Below are 26,577 nucleotides of genomic sequence, written 5' to 3'. Positions count from 1 at the left end.
CCTGATCCAGAACAAACATGCCAGAATTGTAGGAAGACGGGACATTTTTCAAATGTTTGTAGATTCCCTAAACAGTATAAAAAGAAAATGAATGCAGCAGTTGATACTATTGACCAAGAGAATAATGAGGAAAGTGTTCATGATAATCAGGTTAGGTCACAAACTGATTTTTCGTTTCGCATTAATTCCGTCAACAAAGGTGCAAAGAAACTCATCTTGGTAGAATTGATCATAAATGGTAAACCAATTGTAATGCAAATTGACACAACAGCTGATATATCAATTATGTCTGAGAAAACAGACAAAACCATTCCTAATTTGTTATTAGAAGGCACAAATAGAGTTTTGAAAGTTTATAATGGTGTTGATATTCAGGTAATATGTGCTTTGAACGTAGAAGTACAGTATAAAGATCAGGAGTTAGACAGAATCCCATTAACAGTAGTGAAAGGTAAAGGAGAAACTTTACTAGGTTAGAACTGGTTACATCATATAAAAATCAGATTTGCCTAGTATTTTGAAGGTTACAGGTACACAAGATGAACACAAGAATGAAGTGTCTGGATAATATTCTATCAGAGTTTCAAGACATATTTGAAGATAAAGTTGGTACAGTAACGAACGAAAAGGCAATTTTAGTTTTGAAATAAGATAGTACTCCTAAATTTTTTGTTCCATGACCAGTACCATATGCATTGAAAAGTGCAGTTGAAACAGATATCAAAAGATTAGAAAGTGAAGGTTCTTGGGAAAAAGTTACATACTCAGAATGAGCTACACCATTAGTTCCTATTCTGAAGGAAGACAGTCAGGTTAGGTTATGTGGAGATTACAAGGTAACGTTGAATCCACAGCTTCAGGTAGTTCAACATCCATCACCAAATCCAAAAGACATGTTTACAACTATGTCAGGATGTAATGTATTTTTTAAGTTAGATCCTAGACAAGCATTTCAACAGCTTCCCATGGATGAAAATTCACAAGAACTATGTACAGTAAATACATCCTTAGGTTTGTATAGGCCAAAGAGATTGCCTTATGAAGTAGCAAGCACTCCAGCTATATGGCAACAAACTATGAATAAGATTTTTTCAGGAATATAAGTATTCATTTTCATAGATGGTATTTCAGTCTCTGGTAAAGATAAACGAGAACATAGAAAAAGATTACGGGCAGTTCTGAAGAAGTTGAAGGAATATAATATTAGAGTAAATAGGAGCAAATGTATTTCAGAAATTTATAGAAATTGATTCTGTGGAATACTTAGGTTTTGTAATCAATGGCAAAGGTATTCACAAGACTAAGGAAAAAATTAATGCAGTGACATCAACCAAGGTACCAGAATATGTTAAGGAATTACAATCATTTTTTAGGTTTAGTAACATTTTATGGAAATTTCATTCAGAATTTATCCACAATCGAATATTAATTGTATTATTTACTCACTAAGGGTGTAGAGTGAAATTGGACAAAAGATTGTTAGGAATCTTTTGAAAGAATCAAGCACGAAATAAATTCACCTACCTTTCTAGTATATTATCAAATGGATTTACTAATTACATTAGTTTATGATGCATCGAACATAGGTTTAGGCGCAGTATTATCTCATGTCATGCCGAATGGAGCAGAAAAGCTAACTGCTTACTCTTCTTGAGCATTGAACAAAGCAGAAAGGAATTACTCTCAAATAAAAAAAGAAGGTTTAGCATTAGTGTATGGAGCAAATAAATTCCATATGTATCTTTATGGAAGTAAAATCTTCACACTTGTTGCAGATCATAAACCTCTATGAGCAATATCGAGTCCAAAAGCATGTTTACCTACGTTGGTAGCTGCAAGACTACAAAGTTGGGCAATTACGTTAGCCGCATATCATTATAATATAAAATATCGCCCTACGTCAAAGGTGGGTAATGCAGATGCTTTATCTAGATTTGCAGTAGAGAGGGCATCAGAAGTTAATGATGTACCCATTACTGCCAAGGATATTGCACATAATACCAAGGAAGACCCAATACTTAGTAAGGTTTAGAGAGTTTAATGACAGGTTGGGACTTATGTAGACATGAGGTAAATTGTAAAGTCTATAAAGATATATGGAGTGAATTGAGTATAGCACAAGGTTGTATAATGAAAGGGTCCAGATTAATTATTCCTAGTTCACTAAGGAATATGGTTTTGTCTGAAATACATGCTGATCACCAAGGTATTTTCAGATCAAAGTCTATTGCAAGGAATTTTATCTGGTAGCCAGGTATAGATAGAGATATTGAATTATTTGTAAGATGGTGTATGAATTGGGCTACGCAACAGAACAACCCTCAATTTATTGAATGCACCTGTGGGAAATACCCAAGTATCCATGATAAAGACTGCACTTAGATTTTGCAGGTTCTTTCTTAGGTTATTTGTTTTTGATAGTTGTAGATGCTTACAGTAAGTGGCCAGAAGTAATTCCAATGAAGATAACAACATCTTACGCCACAATTCAGGAATTAATGAAAAAAAATTTCTACACATGAAATTCCAGAAAGAATTGTAACTGATGATGGTCCACGGTTTACCTCAAATGAATTTAAATATTTTCGTGAAGTAAATGGTATTGAACATACATTTTAAGCAACATATCGCCCTTCCATGAATGGAGAGGCTGAAAGTTTTGTTCAAACATTTAAGCATAACATGAAATGCAGAAAGGCAAATTTGAATAACATATTTTCTAATGTGTCAAAGTTTTTATTGTCTTATAGAACAACACCACACAGTACAAAAGGTGTGACACCATCAAATTTGTTGATGGGGAGGAGGATTAAGTGTAATTTAGATTTTTTGTATCCAAGTTTGCACAGTGATTTAGAAGAAAAAGGGTATAAGCAATTAGAATGTCTCCCAAAAGTAAGACATTTTCCCTTTATTCTAATGTCATTGTAAGATCATACAATACTCCAGAAAATTGGGTACCAGGAGAAATTGTAAAAGAGATAGGAAATTTACATTATGGTGCTCAAGTTAGTGGAAATATTATAAAACGCCCTGTTGATCAATTACTGCCGTTGAATAAAAATGCTGTAGATCATGTGAATGTTAGATATGGGAGATTTTCAGTAGTAGTTAAATCAAATATCAACCAAGATGCTCAAACATCAGAAGTAGATTCAGAATCTATTCATGTACCAGTTAAGGATGAAGTTAGAGTACTTCCCTATAGGATGAATAGAGGGAAGCCCCATGAGAGATTAGATTTGTAGTTTTGTACAATGTCAAGTTAAGGGGGAGGAGACTGTTATGTATTTTATACTGTAATACTATATATGCTACGGGTATTATGAGTAATTTTGCACAGTATTGCATTGATAGAATATGTTTTAACATAGTTTATAAGTTCAGTAGCGTATGGTATGAAGGATTTAATCATTAATTAATTGTCTTAAAGTTAGGATGTGATTCTTCTTACTTTTGTATTGCAATAGGACTCGATCTTTTTGAGTGCGATGCTCACTTTTGTTTTTTGTATGTATCTGTGTGAGTTTTGTTTACATATTCTCACATGAGAGTTACAAGTTGTTTAGACAAATCAGAGAGTGGAGTTGTAATGATAAGAAGTCTCTGATTATATCCCACCAAGACGAGTCGGCGAAGATAATGGAATAAAAGATTCATTCTCATCTAACTACTATATTATTATTTCAGGTATGTATGAAGGGGCCATTCCATTTCGGTAACCAATATCATACCATAACAAGCTTGGTTTATACAACTCAAAGTTTAGAGTTGCTTCACGGGACCATTTAAGCTTGAACATGTAGTTGGGTCATTTTCATAAGTTCCGTGACCACTGATAGCGGAGGTACTTTTCTCATTGGATTAGACTTTTTGGAGGGATAAAAAAGAAATTTAGCCCCCATGCCCCTGTCAAAAGTGTGAGCATAACTTTTGAGAGTCCTGAATTCAAGATGGCCACCGTTGCCAGTGGAAAAAATTAACTTTTTCCTGGTTTGTCTTAGAGTGCTGTACAAATTATGTTTTATAGGTTTTTTTTTTTTTGGCATGAGGAATTCATTTCTGATGTTTAGTTTATAGATTTTACTGGTTTTTCATATTCAAATTCCCCCAGCTAATGGAGTTTTCTTTTGCTTTAGGTCAATGTGTGTACTTCTGCTTCCGTACTTCCATACTATTAAAAGAGGATCAAGAATGAAATAGCGTAATACTCAAGACATTTCAAATAGATTTTGTCAGCAAGATGTCATATGAATGTGTACTGATTGGTGGAAAGATTTGTAAGTCCTCAGATACCATCAGCCAAGGAAAGTGGGAGTCTCTAGAGTCAAGATCTAAAAGATGGTCAAGACTTGATAGGTATGGTGATTTTTACAGCACCACTTCATGGCAAGATGAACCTGCAAATTATTACATGCACCAAGGATGCTACATATCAATCTTATCTTCAGACAAGGTTGAAAAGTCTCGACGACGCAAAAGGAACGAAAGTGATATTGTCCCAAGTACAGGACAAACATCAAGCTCTGAAATGCCAGCTCTACGTGATGATGAGACAGAGGGTCTATTGCCTGCTAAGCACCTGCGTTCTTCAGTGGGTGGATCACTCATCGAGAAAACTAAATGTGTATGGTGTCTGAAGGATGAGGGCATGAAGCATCCAAATAGAGCAAAGGGCAAGATGTTCAGAATCAACACACACCTATGATGGCTCTCCTTCAAATACCACACAGTTTTGATAGAAGATGAAAAGTTGCGGGATCGTCTCTCACGATTTGTCAAGTCTACATCAGCGCTGTCAGACCCTTTGACAACACATCATTGATCACCATACCTGCTGGAGAAAGTATGTAAGCCACCTGAACTTTGAACAAAGCGAAGGAATGCATCTTCAAAATGTGTCTATATCAGAGGCGAACAATTTGTTCTTTAGACATGTGGATACCGTCATCTTTGCCGAGCGTGAAATCCGTATGTTGCAGTTTCTTTTAGCAGACTACAAAACATATTGTCAGTGACTATGGTTATCCAGTGGGTGAAGTTAAGTCATCCTACATCAAACCTCTGCTCCTAAATGGGTATCAGGACAAAACTGGTTTCCAAGAAGGAAATGCAAAGAACAAGAGTCCATGGGTATATGACACTGTGGGAAGGGGTAACTATATTGAGGCTGCTATGTTGTCCCTTGGCATCACTGATGGGCAGCTCATTCAAAACTTAGCACCATGCCTGTCAAAGAAGATCAAAGACACATCTACTGTTTCATGGCCATCCCGCATTGACCATTTTGAAGAAGCTGAAGAGGTATGTGAGCAACTACTGCAGTTGTTGACTTTGTTAAAACAACCTACTAGAAAAACTGTTGATCTCAGTCCTGCCACACTCAGCCTGACCTCCATAATCACCTACCACGTCACTGGACAGTGCAACTCAACTGCAGTTAACCTTGGCCTCAATGTTCATGGTATGACAAGAAGTAAAGACCTGGTGGACACACTTCACAAGAGTTGTGTCTACATCAGCTACTCAGATGCACTTCTCCTCTATGACCACTTGGCCCTTAAGGATGTTGAGGTGTCAGGCACCTGCCCCCAGAGATCGCAGATAGCAAGCCAGCTGTTGTCATTGTTGACAACAACGACTTCAAGTTGGATACTATGACAGGCAGTGCAGCAGGCACTCACAGAACTAATGTCATGCTCGTGCAGCAAGAAAGCTACGAAAGGAAACCAGATGAAGTACCTTTTGCCAGGCTTGCCAAGAAGCAGATCTCTGAACAGCTGACAAGAAAATGTGGAGAGATCATACATGTTCAACAATACAGATGCCCCTTGGCAGTACCAGCAAGCCACCAATTCATACCTGGGTAAACCCACCAGTGAGTGGCACAGCTCTGCAATGTGCTCGCTCTGTTAAAGATGCATTGTCTTGCACCAACAATGACGGTACAAGACACCTACCACATGAGCAATGGATGTCAACATATAGTGGTGCCCAATACTGCCACTGTCCACCACCCAACAAGGGCAAGGCCTACTTTCACACCACCTGTGATGAACCCCCCAGCAAATCAGTGATACATGATATCATGACAAAGCTAGTGGAAACAATGCGCAAGAAGAAAATCCCATTCTTCTTTCACGTTGAAGATCTGCTCACCTATAAGACAATTGTCCAACACAAGGCAGAGGATCTACAAATGTTTAAGATATCACCCTAATCATTGGTGCTTTCCACCAACAGATATCGTACATGCATGCTATATATAAGAGATTCAAGGGCTCTGGGATGGCAGATGCTCTGGTATCAGCAGGAGTGGTGATGGATGGATCTGTGGACCAAGCACGGCAAAGAAAACATTACAGGCGTGGTATGCGCTGCATCACGGCTTGGAGAGAGGCTCATATCCACCTTCAGCTAAGAGACAATCTTGAGCATGAAGAACTGTTAGAAAATGTGAAAGAGAAGCTATACATTCTGCACACTCACTGACACACAAGAGGTGCTTCACAAAGCTCACTCTGACCTTGAAAATGACGATGACATGAAGACTTTGATCAACAGAGTATATGAGAAACCTGGTACCGACATGGGGGACTTTTGGCTTTCGTTCACAGAGATGTCAAGCCCTCTTGTACAGAATCTTGATTTTTGCCATGCCAGAAATGGACAGGAGTACATATCCTCAACGTACAACATGTTGCCTGGACTGATGGAATACAATAACCATGATTATAGAAGGTGGCTGCCAGATTACTGAGCAATGTTGTCTTCTTTGTCAAATGAGCAAAAGGAATTTTTTAACAATCACTTTGCCCAGTCTATGACAGGTCTACCATACTCCTGCCAATCGCTTGACCTCTGGATCGAAACAACCATGAATCTGAACTCTAAGTTAAAACAAATATGGCTTTGCCTTTTGCAAAACGAGAAGCAACTGTTCTCTACAATAAGGAATATAAACAATGTGGCCAGAGTGAAGGCTGCAGTGAAGCAGAATTTCAAATGTGAGCATCACAATAGGAAACATGTTGAGTGTCAACCAGCAAGGATGAAGAAGGATGAGCTAGTAGTTCAGGATCTACAGCACTGCATGAACGAATTTAGCTCTGAACCATTTGATAACTTAGCACTTCACTAAGGTCACTGCAGTCTGGTCTGGTTGCTTCTCCACAGCTAGTACAAGCCTTCAACACTGCTTTTCAAGATGGCCAAGATCAGGATGAAACTCTCCTGAACGAGCGAGTATTCACGAAGACACAAGAATAAAAGGCAAAGCTTTGCCAGTGAACAGATTTGCGCACCAGCAGGTACGCCTATGAAAATGGCTTAGATGGAGAGGTCGGGTCTGGTGCCCCTGGTGGACCTTGCAGAAGCCTCAGGCATGCTCCTACTTGAGTCAGCCATTGAGGGGAGAGTGACTGAGGAGTGCTTGTCTCTCTACAATGCAGACGGGTCAATGCACAAAACAATGAAGAGCAAGCTTTTGGATCAGTTTAACCTTTACCCAGTTGTTCAAGAACCAGAAAACTACATCAGCATTGTCCACATGGGTATGATCTGACAGCTAGCCACTCCCACACCCGAGGACCGTGAGGCAAAGACGCGAGATAGCTTAAAGTACTGCTGGAAGGACTATCTAGACAAGATCTGTAAGATCATTTTCTCACACCATGCAAATGCAAGCCCTTACATCATTCTTATCAACAACAAGTATGACCTTCCTTACAGCATCAAGGGTGATGAGCACGATCGAAGGGCAGCAAAACATGCATATATTCCAAACGTTTTTCCAAAGCCCAAAGACACATTCCCAGTAGCTGCTGAATTTAACCAACTGATAGTTAGATCAGGGAACAAGATCAGACTGCGAAAGCTCCTCAAGGAACAGCTGAAAGCACAAGCTTCTATGATGTGTTGTGGAATAATCTACTGTGAGGGAGAAAGAGCAACCAATGTGAGCACTGATGTGGCAAACACAGACTTTATTTTCAGATCTCCAGAGGCTGACACAATGATGTTCTCTGCATATGCCGAGATCAGGACGGGGAACTTTAATGGGGCAGTTGTACTTGACAGTGAAGATACAGATGTGTACGTTCAAGCAGTATATCTCTCACAGCAACTCCCTGATGATCTACTTATCAAACACAAGCATGTCTTTATCAATAGCCGTGACATGCTACCAGAAGAAGTCTCATAGATCATGATCTCTGATCCCGAGGCAAGAAAGCTCCTGCGACGAATTGGTGAAAGCATCGACTTGTAGGATAGTATCAGAGCTGATATGAAGACCTTTGTACTGTCCTGTATCTATGGTGAAAGTGCAGATGCTACTTGCAGACAAGCAAGGGCTTCCAAGTGACAAAAAATGAAGAAGAAGAGACTCCTTTAATGCTCATGTTGAAAAGACAAACTATATCACATATTTCCAACTACAGTACAACTTGTTTGACCATCCATCCTCTATTGGTCATAGCTGGGAACTTTTGAGTGAAAAATGCTGACCAGTGCACTACACACAACCCCCCTTGCCCCAACAACTCATGCTTTCTGACTCCTCGGAGGAAAGTGAATCTGACAGTGAGATGAGTGAGTCTGAGGATTCAACAGATTCAGAAGTATAAAAGTCCCATAATTGACGTCGAACAATTGATTCAGGGGGCGATTGACTTGCAACATAATCCAGATGAATATCCCAGTGGTAATCCATGTATCTAAGAAGGCAGTTATAACCATCATCCTCTTCCATTTGTTGAGGGCTCAGAATCGGCTATTGCATACTTCCGTAGCAACCTTGCAACTCTTCTATATCGTAATTAACGATGAATTGCATAATTATTAATTCGTTAGCGCATTATTATACTTTTTGTGAAAATTCGCGTTTTTGCTTGAGGCCAACTTCCATATTCTCTTTCTATAACCAAAGAGACATATTGGAAAATGCTCAAAATCTCGGTTTTTTCACTTTTGAGTTCTTAAGTTCGGAGGATTACATAGGAAGGAACTTTGCTTTGACGTCCTATCAGTAAAGTCAGAAATAGTTAGCATGAGAGAGAGAGAGAGAGAGAGAGAGAGAGAGAGAGAGAGAGAGAGAGAGAGAGAGAGAGAGAGAGAGAGAGAGGGGGGGGGGGATTCATGAATTCTGGCTAAATATCCCAGGGCTAGGGCTTGTGAGGGTTGCAGTACGAATAAAAGTTTAAAGGGTTGGAGAGCAACAAGGAAGAAATGAAGCCCGAATGGGATTAAAATAAGAGGGTATACAGCAAGTGCTGCTAGAGGCCGGAAAATGCTGAAAGGCCATAAGTAATGACTAGAAAGCTAGCGTTATGTGCACTGACTGCAATACTCCCCTTAAGGACCGCACTAATCACCAAATATCGAAGAGGGTGGTCAAGGATAAGTTTATCCAAAAGGCGAATGTATTTATACTAAACAAACACCAATCGGTATTTCATAAAATGAAGAAAAAAAATAAAGAAAGAAAAAAAATCATTATTTGAACGAAAAGAACTAATTCTATTTTCAGCATTTTCGGCAACTTTAAATCAAGGATTTAATGTAATGTACGTGACTTTTAAGTATTATTATAATTTCCATTAATGCTTTTCTAATATTATTTGTATAATTATCTACTGGACTCGCGGCAACTGCATGTCTTCCTGATTTTTCAGAGCCAGGAAATTGAATCTTGGTCTCTGGATTAGGCCACTCATTAAGAAGGTTAATCCTTTAGTACGTCAGCTTAGTATGTAAAAGGATTCAGCAGTCCGCAAAAGGGTAATTTTTGTCTTTACATTTTCTAATTATTGCCCTTGAGTTTTATAATATTTTCTTATATATTCTCTATAACCAAAAAAAAAATGTAGATATTCTTATTCGCTACCGAATATACAAACAACTTGTTAAATCTAATTATATTTCTCACTTTCACTTTAATCAAAAGAAAATTGTCTTTATTTTTCATTCATATAAAAGGGATCAATGACAATTGGAGTCCAATGTTACCCTGCAAACACAGGCAACACATACACACACACACACACACACACACACACACACACATATATATATATATATATATATATATATATATATATATATATATATATATATATATATATATACATATATATATATATATATATATATATATATATATATATATATATATATATATATATATATATATATATATATATATATATATATATATATATATATATATATATATATATATATATATATATATATATATATATATATATATATATATATATATATATATATATATATATATATATATATATATATATATATATATACACATAGCCTGTCAACGGAAAATGAGGTATCAAAACTTTTTTTTTTAGTTTATTACCAAAGGTTCGTGTATATACAGCACACAGTGAGTACCCTATTATTTTTGAGAGCGCTCGAGCGGCATTGTCACTCATTATGAGCAAGTCAGTACTATGTTGCTCTGTCAATATGATGAATCAAACCAGATTTGTGGAAATCTCCACTGTGATGGAAATATACTCTTACCAAACAGCTTAAGACATGTCGGCTGTCAAACCTACGACATGTCACCTATAACAGAGTTCAGTGAACTCGTACAGCAATATATGACAGCCATAGTGCTCTTAAACAGGTCATTGATCTCACTGTATAAAACACATAAATTTACATATTTTTCATACAAGGCTTTGGACATTTCTCTACCTCATGCTCCTCACTTTGGGAGGAGGTGCACATTCGCTCTCTCTAGTCTATGAGTATATGGAGGACATACCAATCATGATTATGGTATGGTATGTAATAGACAGAAATGCAACATGAAATATGTACATGGAAATCATCCCAAAAAATAGACATCTTCCACAAGAAAATGAAATATTGCATGTAAAAATGTCCATAAAGTATATAAAATAATTCCACTCATTTTTTCTTATAACATTAGTAGAGAAAAAAATTATATTAATTTTGGTATTACACAACCTAATCAGTAACCTCCCTCTCGTTGAGGGCAATTTGGTCTTTTCAGGAGGGTTTAGGGGTAGGAATAGCCATTCCTTCATCCCTCGATTTTACTTGTCCTGGTTTATGGGAGAATTTGGCACCATACATCACCACCACCGTTTTGCTATTTTTAAAATCACTACTACACTATATTTGTAACTATCAATCGGTAGTCAGTTGCCGTTTGCCCAAGAAAATCATTTAGCTTCCCATGCTTCTCTTATGTATTCACATCTACACACTCTCTAACACTGCCTCTCCTCAAGGCTGAAATTTACTGGTGCTCTTTTGAACCATCCATCATACTATGAGCTCTGTTTTTCATTGGTGCTTTTCAAAAACCTTTCAGTGGTGCTCATTACTCTCCCTAAGAGATTTATTTACTAGACACGGTATTGCTTAGTTGAATAATTGGGCAAATTTTGCAAATCAATCAGGACTGTTTACGGTAGCACAGGATCCTGTTCATACCTTGAAAAATGGCGTGTCTCTGAACGAGACATTATATGCAATGTTCAAAGCAAGCTTAACCGTATGAAGCATAGCGGGCCAATGACTGAGGTCGTCAGCCAGGAAGCAACGTAAAATTAGTACCACTTCCCTATTATGATATGCCACTAAGCCATTAGCTAAAGGCCTATATACGGTCACTGAATTCTGAAAAGCGTTAAATTTTTCAACAAGTCCGTAACCGATTTCACCACCTTATTTATGAACTGAAGACCATTATCACTTATCAAAATTTTCAGGCAACCAAACCTAGTAATGATAGAGCACAGCTCCTGGGATAATGAATTTGCTGATTTATCCAACATTGCGTAAGTATGAGGATTACGAGTATATGCATCCACAAATACACATATATACTTATGTTGTGTTACACCAGTAGGAAATCTTCCTACCTAATCCATATGAACCCTATAAAATTCAATAGGAATCATAGGCCACTTTCTGGTTTCTGGTACAGTTTCTATCTTCTTTGAAACAGTTACAAGCATGACAACATTTTATTTAATTTTCTATAGATTTTTTCATTCCTAACCAAAAGAAGGATTCATATGCTCTCCTTAATATTCTATCAATACCCAAATGACTTGTATATGACTTGCATATACGATGTGGATGGCTCGATTAACTAAAGAGGGAGGAAGAACTACCTATGCACAAAATTTCCCTCCCTTCTTATCGTAAGTACAATATAAGATATTCTTCCCTATAAAGAATTTTCACTAGTCACATTCTGAAATGATGTACAGCTATCTGACTTCCCTTTTATCACTGCTCGCACACTTTCCCTCCTTTCTTCTTTTCTTTTCTCTCTCTCTCGGACTTACTTTATTTCCCAACCTCATAGTTCAATTACACTCGCACCACCAGGGCAGTTATTCTTGACACTCTCGGTCGAGTACTCTGTCACCCACACGCATTAATGTTTAATTCTCTCTCTCTCTCTCTCTCTCTCTCTCTCTCTCTCTCTCTCTCTCTCTCTCTCTCTCTCTCTCTCTCTCTCTCTCTCTCTCTCTTTAACATATCCACTAACCCTCTCTCTCTCTCTCACTCGTGGATTTCGTTTCCTGATTGCTCCTGGCATGAATTCCCATCACGTTTTTTATTTTGATGGGGTCCCTCAATATTATGGGTTCGTTATTCATCCCACTTCTTTGGACTAGCATCAGCTACCTTGATAGCCTTACCTTCTATGTGGTCAAACCCATTTACGTTAAACTCTAACAATCTTTCAATCCATCTCACTATTCTAGACATCAAGTCTCCTTTGTAAAAAAAAAAAAAAATCCCGTAATGGACGATGATCACTTTGCAACTCAATCAGCTGACCTAATAAAAAGAACCGATGCCTCTCCAGATCCCTAAGGATAGCCAATGCCTCTCGATCAAATGTACTATCATTCTTTTCTGCCTCATTTCATGCGCCGGAATCAACACAAATGCATCCCTCTATACCTTTATCATCTTGATGAGAAATTATGCCACCAATAGCTAGGCTACTCACATCTGTTGTAACTAAAAATGGGGGATCAAAGCTAGTATATGCGAATAACTCATTGCTAGTTATGGCAGCATTCAATTAGTTAAAGGCCCTTTCCTCTTCCTTTCCCAAATTTATTACTTTTTGTTTCTTTAAAGCATCTAAGGATCTCGCTATCTCTCCAAAACCTCTTATGAATTCATGGTGATACCCAGGAAGCCGAAGGAACCCAGCTACCTCCTTAGGGTAGGTAGCTTGGGGAAATCTCTAATAGCTTCTACTTTACTGGGGTAGGATTGGATACCTTCTTGGGTTATAACTTGACTTAAAAATTCGATGTTTGCAGAAAAATTTGTATTTTGATAAATTTATTTATATGCCATTACGGCGCAATACTTAAAAAACTTTACGGATAATGCTATTATCTTCTGCTGGCGTTTTCCCAGTAATTATGATATTGTCTAGATAAACAATAACATTATGGCCAATTAAGGGAGACAACACTGCCGTCATTACTCTATAATAATGACTGGAGCATTTCAACTCCGAAAGGAAGAAAATTAAATGGAAATAGTTGATCTTTAGCTATAAATGCAATTTGGCATTTACTCTCTTCCTGGATAGGTATTTGATAATATCCAGATTTTAAATAGATAGTTATGAAATGTCTACTATTTCGTACCTTTATGAGCAATTCTTGAATCAAGAGCAATGGAAATGCATTGTCCTTAGGGACTTCATTCAACTTCCTATGATCAACACACAATCTTCTCTTTCCTAGATAATCTCTTGTTTCTTTAATTCACTAACTTTCCTTTGTATCTCTCCCTGGAAATGCAAGGGTACCTTATAAGACCCTTACCTGATCAGCTCCGCCTGCCCAGTTTCAATACTAAAAGTTAATCGATCAATCCTCCCGAGTAGCTTGTCTCTAATTGCAATTACATCATGAGGATTATTAACAATATTAGTAACTACAGGTTGATATTTTGGTGGACATAATTTTCAAGCTTGACTAATCAAGGTCTCAGTGCGTTCGTCTGTGCTGGCTGGAGTTGTGGCTCCTGAGATCTCATTATTATTAATTTCACATAACTCTAATTCACGCACAAAATCACTTCATGACACAACTCTTTTATTTGACAAATTAACTATTGTGATCTCCACTCTGTTCCCTTTTATTTCTGACAAACCCTCCAAGACTATGTGTCCATTTTTCATAGGGTTTAACTATGACCCTGGTTCCCTCGGGGAGAGGCTGAAACGAGATCACTGATATGCTCATAAGCGTCAGGGTTGGCAATATTTCTCGTCTTTCAGGTACAGCTGTAACCTTACCTACTTGGCTCTTCCTTCCCGCACAAGCAGTTACTCTCTCATGACTTCCTATTGGCAAAATGCACCCTCCTGACATTAGTGTTACACTATCTTTTTCCGCTAAAGGTATATTTGATTGTTCATAATAAAATCCAGACCAAGTATAGCCTAAATTCCTGGAATTTACAGGGTAGGCAAAATAAAAATAAAAAAAAATAATGTGTAAACATTACAGATCCCACCTTAAAGTTGACAATTGTTATATGCCTTGTTTGTAGTTCCTTTCCTCCTGGCGTGTCAAGGATGATGGATGCTGCTGACTATAGTGGGTTTGACGAGCTTCCTTGTTCAAGGAGCGAAACACTGGCTCCTGTGTCGATCAGCGTTCAAATGGACTTATCTATTAGGTCAATCCTAACTGATAAAATTCCCAGACACCAATTTGGATCCTGATACGAGCCAAAGACCTCACTTGCAATATCGTTCCCCTTGCTCCTTTCCCAAGTGCTGCGGGGATGAGGTTTGCGGTAATGAGGGAGGTGCCTATATCTGCTCCATCGTAGTAACCACTTCTTCAACTGCTGCTTCTGTTGTCATGCAACGGGACCTCGATCTCCCTTGTCTTCCCCTCCTTCAGCCTCCTATCCCTCAAATATTGGGTGAGGGATGGTGTGTATGTGCCACATCCCTCCCGCTCTCAGCTTTTTTTGTCGGGCACTCTCGAGATAGAGGACCCTAGTCTGACAGGCATAACAGAGGTAAGATCTTGGGTGGGGTACTCCACTCATTAGTGCTACTCTCCCCAACACTGCCAACATCTGAAGACTCTTCTCACCTGCTGACTTCATTCTCCACTCCCCTGGTTTTGGAGGATGGGGACTGCCGCTCATTGCACATGTTCTCATGTGTGCCACCTTTCTGGAATCGGGGCAGTTATTCTCCATCTATTTTTCTTCTAGCAAACTGTCTAGAATGTTTTGTATGGTCATCACTGCATCTGGTAATGAGTGATTGTCATCGGCCAAATAACCACATAGATATGGGTCTACTAATATGTTAATATGCTTATTGGCAATTGCTTTTAATCACCTTCTAGGAGATTGGCCCTCCGTGTAGCAAATGAATTACAATCTCGAAAAATGCGAGTTGTAAGACTAACAGCTTACCTTCTCGAATTTCTGGTTGATAATTTTGTTTCATATCACCTTTCTTGGCATCAGGTAAGAGGTATTTCTTAATTAAACGTCCTTTTATTTCAGTATACCTTCTTAAACTGTATTGTGGCCAACATGATACCTCCATTGTCAGAGCATCTTTAAGCAATCTAATTACTTGAATTGTTTTTTCCTTTCTGACCAACCAATTGTGGCTACTTCAAAGTATCTTAACACTTTAATCGATTGATACCCTTCATTAGGCTGTTGATGGTCACAAGGCCTATTACTTGCCTGAAGTTGTGGCAATTTTTGAACTATGACGTTTAGACTATCCTCACTTGGCTGTCAATGTGTTAATTCGTTCGTGTGCGTTTGAACTTGTTTATGTACATCGGAGATGCTGTGGTTGTGTGTCGCTCTTCTTCCTGTTCAACTAATAATCTGTTTATCAACTTTGCTAAGTTATTTAACCTATTTTCTAAGTTCTGTGTCCGTTGTTCTTGTCTACATTCTTCATTGACATCACTAAAACCTATTGCTCCTTGGTTTTCATCTCCTGCAGCAGCAGTGTCTGTTGTGCTAATCCTCATATATCTAGGCATCTTGAACTTTTTATTTTACCGGCATAGAGTACAACTTTACACACAGCATACACAAACAGATGTATTTTTTCACCTGACACTAATTATGTCCCATGTCGACAGATGATGACCCATTGGAACATGTTTTTTTGTTTTTTCTTTATTACAAAAGGTTCCTGAATACGCTATACACATCGAGTAGCATATTATTCTATTGAACGCTCAAGCAGTACTGCCATTTCTTCTGACCGAGTCATTACAATGTTGCTCTGTCAACATGCTGTAACAACCAGATCTATGGAAATCTCCACTGTGATAGAGTTATATATTCTAACCAAACGGCCTATGACACTTCACCTAAGACACGTCATCTATAACCGAGTGTAGTGATCTCACACATTATATATATATATATATATATATATATATATATATATATATATATATATATATATATATATATATATATATATATATATACACACATATATATATATATATATATATATATATATATATATATATATATATATATATATATATATATATATATATATACACACACACACATATATATATATATATATATATATATATATATATATATATATATATATATATATATATATATATATATATATATATATATATATATATATATACAGGATATATCTATCTATATATATATATATATATATATATATATATATATATATATATATCTATATATATATATATATATATATATATATATATATATATATATATACAGGATATATCTATCTATATGTATATATATATATATATATATATATATATATATATATATATATATATATATATATATATATATATATATATATATATATATATATATGTATGTATATATATATATATATATATATATATATATATATATATATATATATATATATATATATATATATATATATATATATATATATACATACATATATATATATATATATATATATATATATATATATATATATATATATATATATATATATACATATATATATATATATATATATATATATATATATATATATATATATATATATATATATATATATGTGTGTGTGTGTGTGTGTGTACATATATATATATATATATATATATATATATATATATATATATATATATATATATATATATATGTGTGTGTGTGTGTGTATATATATATACATATATATATATATTTATATATATATATATATATATATATATATATATATATATATATATATATATATATATATATATATATATAAAATTTCGGAATGGACAATGTAATCTATAATTGGAAATTGGGATTTGCATAGCCAAGCCTGAAAAGTTACTAATTAACATATAGTATAATAATAATAAAAAAAAATTCACATCATGTGATATGTTTAGGAACAATTCCCTATCAAAACTGATATTCGGTCTATTTATGAAACACGTATTCATTCTTATACTGATGTGGAACGTTATAGAACGGGAAAGATATGCAAAGAGTTTTATTACATTTTTCTAGTTTTTTTGACTTGCTCCAATAAACAATAACCTAAAATACGAAAAATCATCATGACTCGAGTTCGGAGTTGTTTCTGTTTACAAGTGATGTCCTATTATTTAGAATAGTGACACAAAATTTAGACGATTGGGAAAGAGCTTGAAAGTACTGTCAAAGGTGAAAGTGAATTTATTGTGTGGTAAAAGGTTAGGAGCTCAAAAGTGACATTAATAAGATGATCAATGAGTGCAATAATTCTGGTGAAAAAAAAAACAGATAAGGTAGACCAATGAGCGTGATATGCTGGTGGAAAATTGGAATAGGATAAAAAACAATGAAATGCAAAGATTTTATGCATGGAAATATTATTAATCCCACTTTTCGCAATATACGTGAGTAGATCTTAAATATGAATGAAAGGAATAAGGTTGAAAATGTTCAAATTAATTTTATGAATTGTTTATAGGAAGTAGGATGTAATAAGACAGTGCAATCTATAGAAATAGGAGAAAATTAAGTGATAATAATTAGGATGTTTATCTTTAAAGAAAATATGTACCATAGTCTTGATTTGATTTTCGACCCGAAAAGGAAACTAGAAGGCAGCTATTTTCTTCTTGGTAAGGGTAGAATTGAATCTAGCTATGGTAAGCAGCTCTTTTGGAAGGACACTCCAAAATCAAACTATTGTTTATAAGAAGTAGGGAGTAATAAGATAGTGCAATCTATAGAAATAGGAGAAAATTAAGAGATAATAATTAGGATGTTTATCTTTAAAGAAAATATGTGTCATGGTCTTGATTTGATTTTGGTCCCGAAAAGAAAAGTAGAAGGCAACTATTTTCTTCTTGGTAAGGGTAGAATTGAATCTAGCTATGGTAAGCAGCTCTTTTGGAAGGACACTCCAAAATCAAACTACTGTTCTCTAGTCTAGGGTAGTGTTATAGCCTCTGTACCATGGTGTTCTACTGCCTTGGGGCAGAGATCTCTTGGTTGAGGGTATTGTACCAACCGTGTGCCACACGATCATACATAGTAACGACATTTCTTTTTTTTTTTTTTTTGTATATATTATCCTTTGTATCTTCGCTCTCCCCTCGCACTGACAGGGACCTGAAAAACATGTCTGTTTTTCTTACTGGTAACTATTAACAGAAACGGTTGTCAGTTGAACATGAAATTGCCTGTTATGTTTTATGTCCTTCTTGTTCGTACTTGATGTATATACTGTATAAGCTGGTGTTCTGTAATAAAGTTACTCAGTTGCTTTCATCCTGCCTTCTTAGTCACAGCCTCTCTGGGCTCGTCACATTAGTGACCCTGGAAGTCGACTCGCTCCTCCCGCCTTCCACCCTTCCCTCCCATCATTGGTACTATGGCGGACTCCACAGAAGTTGGCGCCACCCCATTGAAACTTTCATCGTTCGCCAGCGGCGAGGCGTTTGCTTGGTTTTTAGCGCACAGAAGTCCAGTTCCGCATTAAGGGCGTGACTTGCTAAACCACCAAAGCAGATTATGTTCCCGCGGCAATACCTGAGGACACCTTCCCGGAAATAGCCAACTGGCATTGTGAACAAGGAGACTCCCCAATAGCGTATGACGCCCTCAAAACACACCCTCTGTAGCGGTAGTCGCCGTCGCCAGCTGCCCGAATAGCAAAGCTTTTTTAGCTCTCTCAACAATCGTTGGGGGACCAAAGGGCTTTGCTCGCCCTCAGGAAAATGACCAGTATCCTTCCCCTGCAACCTGCCGCAGAGGGCCCTTCTCATGAAGTGAACTTACTTCGTGCCCTTTGGGAACGCCATTTACCCGAACCTGTACGCGCTGCCATACCCAATGTCGATAGTTTATCCATAAAGGACATGATGACCAAAGCCGACGCACTTATGGACAGCCACTTCACGATCTTCAGGACCTCCATCAACCCCTCCACTCCTGACAAAGAACACGCCTATTCAACATCAACCGAAGCTGACGTGAATGCCGTAGGACATACACGCCTACCCCGTGACGTGGCGGAGCGCGACAAAGCCACCCATCACCCACCACTCACTCGCGCCCCAACCAACGACTTCTACAGACACTTACTGCCGCCCATCGGCTGCAGTTTTGCTACTGTCACTGCAGATTCGGAACAGCCACGAAAAATGGGCCAAGGATTGTCAGTGGTCAAAAAACGTATAAGTAGGCCATTGCTCGTGGAGATGGCTTCCCGTGTTTCTAATCTTTTCTTTTTACATGATGCAGGAACAGGCGTGCGATTTTTGGTAGACATGGGTGTTTGTCTTTCTCTTTTGCGAAGGGAACTCTTCAGGACACGACATAGTCTGTCTATGTCTGCTGACGTCCGCCTGGTAGCTGCCAACAGGTCTGCGATACCCAATTACGGTTACGAGAACCTCACTTTGTAGTTTGGAAACGGTAAATTTAATTGGAAGTTTCGCATTGCTGACAACACATTGCTAATCCTCGGTGCGGAATTCCTCTCTCATTTCCACCTTCTGGTCGATGTTGCCCACCGACGATTGGTCAACCCAGATTCGTACATGTCGACACCTCTTCAACCCGGCCCCTCTAACCTCACTCTCCACATCAGCGCACCGACGGATGCTTACGCCCACCTCTTCAAGTTGTACCCAGAAGTTATCAGTCCAGAATTTTGCCAAACGCCCACGGCTCCTGCCAAGCACGGTATTTATCAACATATCATGACGACAGGACCCCCAGTCGTTGCCAAATTCAAACGTCTGGCGCCAAATTGATTGGCAGCCGCCGAACAGACGTTCGCCGAAATGAAGGAAATGGGCCTTTGCCAAAAGGCCTACAGCCCATGGGTGTCACCCTTACACATCGTTTTGAAGAAAGACGGCTCCCTCCGTCCGTGCAGAGATTACAGGCGCCTGAACATGCAAACAGAACTGGATCACTACCCCCTCCCAAACATCGCCGATGTGACTTCCTACCTGTACAAAGTGAAGGTTTTCTCCACGCTCGACCTCCTGAAGGGGTATCATCGGGTGCCTATGAACACAGAAGACATCCCCAAGACTGCCGTAACCACTACGTTTGGTACATACACCTTCAATTACTCCTGTTTTGGCCTTTCGTGATGCTGGGGCCACTTTTCAACGTCTCATGGATGGCATCTTAGGGGATCTCCCCTCCTGTGTGGACGACATACTTATGTTGTCTTCCTCAAAAGAGGAACACCTCCGTCACCTGCGCATCGAGCTCAACCGCCTGCAACAAAACGGCCTTGTAGACCAGTACGACAAGTGTACCTTTCACGCCAACGAAGTGTCATTCTTAGGGCACTGCATCACTCCTGAAGGAGTCCATCCCCTCCCTGAGAAGATAGCAGCCGTTCAGAACTTCCCCACGCCCTCAACCGTCAAAGCTCTGCAGGAATTCTTGGGAATGATCAACTATTATCTCCGTTTTCTGCCAGCCATTGCCGCCACTCTTGCTCCCCTCTATGCATCCCTCAAGGGCAAGCCAAAAGACCTGAAGTGGGGTCCCCTTCAAGAAGCTTCCTTCTGTAATGCAAAGAACACCGTATTAACCGCTGCTGCTCTCACTTTTCCCATCCCATATGCCCTTCTCATTCTATCCACCGATGCCAGCGACGTCCCTATTGGTGCAGTACTCGAACAAGTGGTCAACAGCTCGCCCTGCCCATTGGCCTTCTTCTGCAGAAAACTGTCCAAGGCAGAATCCAGTTATTTTACCTTTGATCGCGAATTGCTGGCCGTGTACTTGGCTGTCCGTCACTTTCGCCATTTCTTAGAAGGTATCCCCTTCGTCATTCGCACAGACCACATGCCTCTAGTGCACTCCTTCACTTGACAGTCTGATGCCTGGTCCGCCCTTCAACGCATACATCGCTCTGCCATGGTTGAATACAATTACATCCTTTAACACCTCCCTAGGAAATGAATCCCGTTGCTGATGCCCTGTCAAGAAACATGTTGGCTGCTGTTCAACTGGGATTGAATTACAACGCCTTGGCTGAAGCCCAATGACAGGATCCAGAGCATCAAGGATGTAGGACATCCTACACATCCCTCTGTTCGGAAGACATCCCCCTCAACGACTTCAACACCACTCTCCTCTGTGATGTCAGTACTGGTCGACCGAGACCATGGTTTCCTGCTCCCATGCGCCGATTTGATTTCATTAAAGGCCTTTCACATCCCTCATGCTGATCCACTGCACAGCTGCTGAAGACAAAGTTCATTTGGCACGGCATTTCTAAGGATGCTAAGTATTGGGTCCGCGCCTGTACTTCTTGCCAAGCTTCCAAAGTATATTGACACACGGATTCAGGAGTAGGCACCTTTCCTCAACCTCAGCGTCATTTCGCCCACATTCACATCGACGTTGTAGACCCCTTACCCACATCACAAGGACATCGTTACCTGTTTATCGTCATCGACCGCTTCACTCGTTGGCCTGAGGCCATTCCCATGGAAACTGCAACGTCCGCCTCATGTACATCTGCCTTGCTCTCCAGATGGATTGCAAGATTTGGTATCCCTGAGCATATTACTTCTGACAGGGGTACCACTTTTACCTCTCAATTGTGGACATTATTAGTAAATCTCCTGGGCATGACCCTACATCAGACAACTGCCTACAACCCCGCTGCCAATGGGATGGTTGAACGTTTTCATCGCACCCTCAAAGTAGCTTTGATGTCCCGCTGCAAGGATTCCAACTGGTTTACTCAGGTTCCCTGGGTCCTCCTGGGACTAGGGACCACTCCTAAAGACGCCCTAAAAGTCTCGTCTGCTGAAATGGTGTATGGCGACCTGTTAGTCGTTCCTGCCGAATATCTTCCTTCTGCAACCTCCTCCGATGATCTCCAGCGCATACGTCACGTCGTGGGAAAATTTACTCTATGCCGCCAGACTTACAAGCCCCCAGCAATACATCACATACCGACAGACTTGCACTCTGCAACGCACGTCTTCTTACGCAACGACACTAGTATGTCATTTTTAGGGGGGGGGGGGGGAGCCATGTACCAACCGTATGTCACACAATCGCACATAGTGACGACATTTCTTTTTTTTTTTTTGTATATATTATCCTTTGTATCTTCGCTCTCCCCTCGCACTGACAGGGACCTGAATAAACATGTCTGTTTTTCTTACCGGTAACTGTTAACAGAACCGGTTTTTGGTTGAACATGAAATTTCCTGTTATGTTTTATGTCATTCTTGACCGGACTTGATGTTTATATAAGCTGGTGTTCTGTCATAAAGTTACTCAGTTGCTTTCATCCCGCCTTCTTAGTCACAGTCTCTCTCAGCCCATCACAGTACACTTGGACACACCATTTTATCTAATTTCTCGTCCTATTTTCTGAAATGTCTATAGTTTTTATATGAATGATGAAATATCTCTCATTAATTGTTCATTACTTATAGTTTTGTTTATTTATTCCCTTGTTTCCCTACCTCACTGGGCTATTTTTCCCTAGTGGGGGCCTTGGGCTTATGGCTTACTGCTTTTTCAACTAAGATTGTAGTATAGTTACCAATAATAATAATAATAATAATAATAATAATAATAATAATAATAATAATTGGTTGATAATCAATGCGCAAATCAAAAGTTTTGGGAGGGAGTGAAAGAAAACTTAAAAGGAGAATGATAAATTGTGTGGAAAGTACATATCAAACAATGGTTTAGAAATACCTAGAATGGGAGAAGTTGATTGTAGATACATACAGGTGATTCAATATACTGATGAGGAATATTCTCTACCATGAGCAACTAAATTGATCAATACATGGGAAGTTTATAGGAACCACTCTGTACCAGAAAACATCACATTTTAAACCTAAGGACAACACCATACATACCCCGTAGAAAATTATTCTGAAACCAAAAGGTTCGTGCCCTTGAGAATGGAGAAAATATGGCCAGCTTTTTATTTGACCTGTCGCCTAATAAGGGAGTCGCTGTTTTTTTATTTTATTTTTTCCTCTCCTGTAGTCGCCGACAGCTTTACTAAAGCATAACAGCTGTTACTCAAATGTTTGAGAAGCCAAACTGGTTGACTCAGTAGGTATTTAGAACATTTTGACGGCTTCGAAAATTCTGGATGACCAATCTCAATTTGGTGGCCGGTCGCACACCAAAGATTACTTGCAGATTGGCCGCTAACTAGCCATGAATTATTGGTGTCTTGGTAACTCAACTGCCTTTGCTTAGTGTACAACCAGTCAATAACTGATTTTATCGGCACTTGATTTCGGTGAGCTGTTACAAACTTAGTCGCCAGCAGCATAAACAACTAATTCCAGTTAATTGTAAGTAGAAAATAATTATTGGCCTTATCTTAGACTACTTGGAAACAAATGACCAACCATTCACAAATAAACTGTCGGCGGGGTTTTCAACAACTAGTCGGATACACGAGAGAACGTCATCTTTCCCAGCCAGCCTCTCCAGTATGACTAAGTATTAGAGGGAATGATTTATAAAATTCGGTCTCATTAGCTATACGTAATACCCGACAAAGACTTCCAACCAATGAGTCAGATTTTACTTGGTTAATCAAATGATTTCTTTAGCAAATAATCTTAACGAAAGTAGAGGGACGTCATAAAACAATACAAATTATTCATTCCTTAAATAATCCATTATCACTGGTTAATGTTATAACAAATTAACCAGCCACTACAGTATTCTCCAGTCGAATTCTTTGCCTAGTCATACCAATATTGAAAGAATCTCTCTCTCTCTCTCTCTCTCTCTCTCTCTCTCTCTCTCTCTCTCTCTCTCTCTCTCTCTCTCTGTCGTCAAAAGTCACGTTCATGATAAAAATCAAGAATACAATTTGGAGTTAATCCAATTACAATTATAAAAATAATAGGCACGAGAATGCTGTTAAGAGGAAGGGAGAGAGCGTTCAGAGTTTGAACAAAATCTTGACATATTTACAGATATGGGCGCACGCCAAAGCTGCCGAAAAGCTACTCATCACTATTCGAGAAAACAGTGGATCTAGCGAAATAATTACATTCATCTATTCAAATTAAACTAAATTAGATAAGTATTACTGTATAATTATAATATTATATGCATGATATCATATATATATATATATATATATATATATATATATATATATATATATATATATATATATATATATATATATATATATCTTCTGCCACGCCTGTTAACGCAAAGGGCCTCAGTTAGATTTCATCAGTCATCTCTATCTTGAGTTTTTAATTCAATAACTCTCCATTCATCATCTCCCACTTCGCTCTTCATAGTCCTCAGCCATGTAGCCCTTGGTCTTCCAACTCTTCTAGTGCCTTGTGGTGACCAGCTTAGCGTTTGGTGAACTGATGTATATATATATATATATATATATATATATATATATATATATATATATATATATATATATATATATATATATATATATATATATATATATATATATATATATATATATATATATATATATATATATATATATATATATATATATATATATATATATATATATATATATATATTATACATATATAAATATATATATATATATATATATATATATATATATATATATATATATATATATATATATATATATATATATATATATATATATATATATATATATATATATATATATATAAATATATATATATATATATATATATATATATATATATATATATATATATATATGTATATATATATACAGTATATACATATGTGTATATATATATATATATATATATATATATATATATATATATATATATATATATATATATTTATAAATATATACATGTATATATATATATATATACATGTATATTATATATATATATATATATATATATATATATATATATATATGTGTGTATATATATATATATATATATATATATATATATATATATATATATATATATATATATATATACATGTATGTATATATATATATATATATATATATATATATATATATATATATATATATATATATATATATATATATATATATATTTAAAACTTACTGTCCCTACATGTATCTAACCTCTCCCCTCTATCTCTATGTATGTGTACATGTGTATTCACAAAACACAGAAAATTTTGTTTCCTCTTCCTTCCATTAGATTTACCATTTGCTTGTTTTCTGTTTTATTTGATTAAGGTAAATATTTAAAGATTTTATTAGGGTAAAGATTCATGATATGGTTTGACCGAGGGTTGACATGAACACATTTGTCTAAATATTTTATAGACTTTTATTCTTTTTTCATAAACATTTGGCATGTCTTGTACTGAACCTTAAGGAGCAACAGTTTCTGTTGCTATGCTAATCAAATCCATCTCCACATCTCTTTGAACCCTTCCTTCCATCCTTGTTGAAAATCGTTTTGGATAGCATTAGCTACAAGCCTCTATTTCATCATTATTCGTCATGAACCTCAGTATTTTCTAGTCAGTAACATGTGATGACAGAAGCTGCTTTTAAAAGTCCCTGCTAACAGTCTTTTTTGTTATCTGGTCTATTAGGGCTTTAACAAATTGGTTCAAAAGTTAGGTTGTCCGAAAAAAAAAAAAATCTAAAATTGTCAACATATTTATTGGCATCAGGATAGTCTGCTTGAAGATTGGTAAGCTTTGTATGGTTTGTAGGTAGAAATTTAGCATAACAAATATTGACATTGATGAAGCACTAAAGTATCTTCTAATGGAATGTAAGTAGGTGAAGTTTCCTATTTCCTTCTCAGGATGCTCTAATGAGGTTCAGCAGTATTGTGGCAAGGCTAATAAAACTTATCCAAATAACAGAGAGCGGTCTATTTTCAAGTGAAAGGACCATTCACTAGCTGCATAGCCTCTATGTTCAGGCCTTGGTAGGTGGCTACAAAACCGTAAGTTCCCATTGACTATGAGGCAAGGCCCTTTGAAACAGTCATTTTTGTATCAGCTGCCGATGAGTAAGAT

This window comes from Palaemon carinicauda, chromosome 8, assembly GCF_036898095.1.
Source record: "Palaemon carinicauda isolate YSFRI2023 chromosome 8, ASM3689809v2, whole genome shotgun sequence".
Taxonomy (NCBI): domain Eukaryota; kingdom Metazoa; phylum Arthropoda; class Malacostraca; order Decapoda; family Palaemonidae; genus Palaemon; species Palaemon carinicauda.
Note: the sequence above shows the minus strand (reverse complement) of the source record.